Below are 6,000 nucleotides of genomic sequence, written 5' to 3' on the forward strand. Positions count from 1 at the left end.
AAAAGAAATGTTCAGTTCTCTAGGTAAACAGTGTGGACTCAGGACCCATATGGCCTGAATTCGAATTCTGGCCATATCATTTTCTAGGTGTGAATGACCTTGAGAAATGTCCTCTATGAATTGCTGACCTTATACAGTTCCTGTGAAGATAAATGAGCTATGTAATTCCTGTAATCGTAATTTCTCGATATATTTTGGTGATTAGCCTATTAATTGAAGCTGAATTATTAAGACTCACCATCCATTTTATTCAGCAGTATTTGATAATCATTTTCCTAGCTATTTTATGCACTTTTCTTTGCCTTTGTTAATAAAATAAATATCTTGTAAACTTTTCCTCATATTTAAATACTATTAATACAAATATTGATATACCACAGTAAAATGAGCTCACATTTATTGATTGCTTACTGAGCACAAAGGACTCGTGTAAGCATTTCAGATGTATAATATCACTTGAGTCTCAGAACAAAGTTTGCTACAATGAAATTTAAAGGTTTTACTTTATTTTTGTTTTGTTATTGGCTTCTTTGCATAGTTTCAGCTATAATTCATATAGTTGAGGCTTCTTAATAACTGAAAACAAGAGAAGTAAAATTGAATATTTTAAGTACTTTGCAATGAACACTGCTTACTAAGCTCACGGAAGTGTTCTAACTTAATGTTTCTGTGTTTTCTCCAGGATAGGTATCTCCCCGTAGAAAGAGAAGCTATGATTCTGTTCTAGAAAGTTACCTCCACCCACCCCCACCCCAATTTTTCCAACTTTTGGAAAAATTATGATTGACCAATGCAGTACTTCATTAAAAAAAATCCCCATCCATAGAAGATTATTTAATATCAATATAAAATTCCAGAATTATGGAAGAGCTTAAGAGTTAAGCTTTTGAATTAACACAGGATTCTAATTTTTAAAAATCCTGCCCTATACCCACACCATAAAATCATTCTGTGTTGATCTCAGTTCAAAGTGACAGAGGTAAGTACAGTAAACAGTTCCTTATTTGTCACTAATCAGACCACAAAATCGGCATTAATAAAATAATCAATTAGCCTTTAACGCAAAAGACTAATAGAGATGCAATTTGTCTTATTTTCCTAAAGATGTCATGACAAAATATCCCAGACTGGATGCCTTAGACAATAGGAAATTGTTTTCTTGCAGTTCTGGAAACTGGAAGCCTAACATCAAATTAACAGTAGGTTTGGTTTCTTCTGAGACTTCTCTCCTTAGCTTGCAGATTGCTACCTTTTTACCATGTTCTTAAATGGTCTTTCCTCATGTGCATGCCCCTGGTATGTCTTTGTGTGTACAGACTTCCTCTTCTTATAGGGATACCATTCAGATTGGATTAAGGCCCATCCTAATGCCTAATTTTAATTTAAATAAGTCTCTTTTAATTAAATGTCTCTTTAAAGACATTATTTCCAAATACAGTCACATTCTGGCATATTTGGGATTAGTTCTTTAACATATGAATTTTATTTTTTTTAATTTATTTTTTTTATTTATTTGAGAAGAGAGTGAAAGAGAGAGTGGGGGGAGGGGCAGAGGGACAGAGGTAATCTGAAGCAGACTCCACACTGAGTGGAGCCTGAAGTGGGGCTCGATCTCATGACCCTCAGATCATGACCTGAGTGGAAATCAAGAGTCGGACACTTAACCAACTGAGCCACCCAGGCGCCCCTAACATATGACTTTTAAAGAAGAGGAGCACAATTCAGCCCATAACACAGTCTATTTAGACATCATTTTTCTTCCATACCTCCTTATTTATTGGACATTAGACTTCAGCTAAAATGTACAAAACAAGTAATAACATGAAATAATATATCTTTTTATATTGTAGTAATACAGCATGTTTTTCTGATCAAGAATATGCTGTTATTTTAACAAACAGGGCAACTTATTTAAATATGAGCTAATAAAATCTTAGTTTTTGTGATGAAAGCTATTTCAGATTAGATCACTGTATTGACATGTAATGCATTATTAATGCATCTATTAATCTAACTTTATATTTTTACCAATGCCTATATAATAATGCTAGGCAGTGTAGAAAAAAATGCCATTCTAGGTAAAAAATTTAGGACTTGCACCATTCACTGCTAGCAAACGTAACTTTTATTCAATATTAGCAAAATAGTTCTGATTCATTATTTTTAAAGACTCCTATGTAAGATAATATTGCTTAAAATGAGAAAATATTTTTGTATATAGAATAGTACATTCAAGAAAGATTGTTTTGGAGCACCTGGGTGGCTCAGTCGGTTAAGCAGCCTACTCTTGATTTTGGCTCAGGTCATAATCTCAGGGTGGTGAGATTCAGCCCCACACTGGGCTCCATGCTGGGTGTGGAGCCTGCTTAAGATTCTCTTTCTCCCCTGCCCTCTGCCCCTCTCCACCCCACTCTCAAATTAACTTTTTTTTTTTTTTAAGAAAGCTTATTTTATTTGTTTTGAATTTTACCTTCTAAATTTTGTACAGAAATTAATCTGGATTTACAAAGGAAGTAATTTTTTTCTTTCCCTCCTACATCTTCGGATAAATTTTGGTTAAGAGTATTTATGCTGTATATTGGTTATTGGTATTTGTTTGCTTCCGTATTTAGTTGTGCATATAATGTGCTTGTCATTATAGTGCTACCAGGCACATACTCCTCAAAATCAGTTCAGTGTGCAAGACTTCTGACTGGCTAACACATATTCAAATATATCCACCTATATGTACAATTATACTTTCATTCATTAGACATGCAGTAAGGTGCTATTTTTGGAATGTTTACCATGTGCCAAGCACAGTGCTAAGCCCTTCCTCTTGCTTTTTTATATTATTTCCCTAAGCAAGAGTATTACCAATCTTCAACTTATTACGTTGGTCAAGAATGCCACGTTTTCCCAAAAGATCCTCTCCAGGATCATGCAATTCAGTGGTCTCCAAACACGACTTTCACAGAGCAGTAGTATTTTTAAAAAGTTGGAACATTTTATTAGAATAATAATGATAAATTTACCATTTATCACTGCCATTTTATGAGAAGGAACATTTCAACACCAAAAAGATTGCTCAGTGCAGACCTCAAAACTTTGTTTATTCTCATTTCCCCAGTGAGAGCTTTGTCATCCACAGTTCAAAATTTTGGAAAACAGAACAGAAGGAAAGAGAGGCAGTAAATATCAAGAGAACTAATTACAGACCTATGTATAGAACAGTACATCCCTTCTCCACATGCTAGTGATTTTTGAATTAAAACATCAAAAAAATTTGTTGCTGTGTAACGTCTGAAAGAGTGACACTTAGCTTATTTAGTATATAGTAATAGATAAATAGGAGAGGATATTTTTTTTAAAAAATTGTGAAGTCATCCACTTGTGGCTTTAGGTTCCTAACAAGATTTGTCAGGTTATTGAAGATATTTTACAATACAAACATTACTCTCATTATAGAAAGTAGAGTTTCAAAATAATTTTTTCACTAAACAGAACTTTTAGATCTTAAAGATTGATTAAATACTGATAAATGTCTATGACATTAATGATAGTAGAGATAAATTAGAGTGACAATATAATGGAAATCATCAAGAAATAACTACTATAATCATTTACTTCATCATAATTATAAAAAAATAGAAGGAAAGGAAAGGAAAACAGAAGACATAAATATTCAATTAGAAGCAAAATCATAGTTATTTGTAAAGGTATAAAAATCTGCAGTCAATTACAGGCCCAAAATTAGATACTTGCATTGTGAGTCTGTGTGCGTGTGAGAGATACTGGTTACTGACCCAAATTCCCATGACCTAATTTCTCACCAGCATTTGTATGTTTCTAATACTAGTGATAAATAGTCCTGAGATATTATTACTGTATGATTAATCTGGAAGACCAAAACTTAATGTTTTTAAACTGAAATGACTAGTCAAAAACATTATAATTATTTGTTTAAAACAATAATTTCTTGGATTCTTAATGGTGCTGTCTTTTGCATAGATGATTTTATGCAAAGAATTATCAGTGCTTCAAGAAAATTCTTATGGGTAGAATTAGTTCAGAATGACACATAGAACTACATGTGGAACCAGATTAGAATATCTGTGTTGTACAGTTTAAAAAGATCCCCTTCATCCAGGTGCTATTTCTGAACCACGATAAGTAAAATGCATACATATTATTTTTTCCCTGATAGGTCTTTTCTCTATAAAATATTATAAGGGGTAATATTGAGTGAATTCACCATAAGATGTTGACTTCCCCAGATCTGCAAAGAATCTAGATACAGCAAAGGCAGAGAAAGCATGGGAAATGAGGAAAATGAACAAAAAGATACTCGAGGGTTCATGCACATGGATTTTTTTTCTATTTAAAATTTCTGTCTAGGAATAGCCTTGGATTTTTATCATGTTACCTTGCAGGTTGTTCATTCGTTTTGTGTTCTTCACCAAGTACAAAGATTTCTTTATCCTCCATCCTTGTTTATAGAACATTTCTATCAAGTGAAATAAATTCCTTTGATTTATTAATATTGAAAATTATGGAAATCCATTGCTTAAAAAATTATGTATACTATTTTACTAATATTCTCTAGTGTACTTTATAGTAGCTGTTTTTAACTCATCACTTTTATACTAGTAGCATGAGCATTTAATGGCTCTTACTTGATCCTAAAGTAATTTTATATATTCTTAGCAATATTATTCTGATACAATGCAAAGAAGCCAGGGTCAACAGACGCCTTATAGCATAGAGATCTTGGAATTAGAGAAATATGAATTTGAATCCTATCTTTCCTACTTTCTATCTGTGTCATCTCCTGCAGCTTACATACTTAGCATTTCTAAGGTTCAGTTTCCTCATATTTTGAATACAGTGGTAATATTTTAAGTAATTTCTATTGGTTTATTTTCACCCTTCCAAAATATATCATGAAAATTTAATGTTTTGTAAAAAAATGTAACTTCTATTATTGTCAACATGAGCACTGCATACCCTGAAAGTACCTTCTCGTGAAAACAACTAAAAAATCTGGATGAAATATAAATTACATTTCTTTAAATGAATTGCTGAGCTGGCTAGACAATAAGGAAGTAGTCAAAAGCTAAATGAAGGAGAAAACCATGGAAGGTAGGTAGGAACTGAAGCTAGATTTACCCTAGGGCCATCTGCTAAATATAGGAAACTTGAGCTCTTGTTTTGGTGGCTGGAAATGGCCAGGCAGTCAGGAAGTAAAGCTTAGATATTCTCTGGGCTAAATACACTCTAACCAGGACCTCAAAGAATCCTCAAAGATAACATTTCCAAGAAAAATGAGCTCATCTTATAAAGTCACAACATGCATAAAGAAACCAGAAACCATAAAAAGCATGGCACTATAAATCAGAATCACAGAAACAAGAACCAAAAGAATCAGATCGCAAAGTTTTCGGGTATTAGAATTATATTAAATTTATGCATTTTAAGAAATAAATGAAAATGTGAGAAAAGAACAGGAGTCTATAAAAATAATAGGGCGGATTTATGAGAACACATTTGGCAGAATTAAGGAAAGCAACAAGGTATGATGAAGCATCCTGGGGCTAACAACAGCAAAGAGCCATTTTCACCCCTGCGTCTAAAGTAGCATGGGAAAGGACAGGTTTTGAGAAACTTGAGAGAGCTGTCATTGTAGCTATAGCAATATATCATCTGAGAGGAGCTGCAAACTTTGCTAGAAGAATGCAGCGGGGAAAATAAATACCCCTACCTCTCTCCTCTCCCACTCAGTTTCCTGCTAGTACCTTTCATTGGTAAAACATACCTGAATTCAAAGGCAAGGGAACTTTGTTGATGTATGACATAGAGGTTAGTGTGCCAGGACACAGAACAAAGTGGAGGAAGGAGGTTTAGCAGGGCAAAGAGAGAATTCCAAACACAGGAAGTTAAGAGACATTGAGGATAGAGTGCAAAGGCCTAACTTAAATTTAAACAGTTATATAAAGAAAAAAACAAGAAAAAGCAATAATC

This window comes from Ursus americanus, chromosome 12 (assembly GCF_024610735.1).
Source record: "Ursus americanus isolate L20-20 chromosome 12, mUrsAme1.1.p, whole genome shotgun sequence".
NCBI lineage: Eukaryota > Metazoa > Chordata > Mammalia > Carnivora > Ursidae > Ursus > Ursus americanus.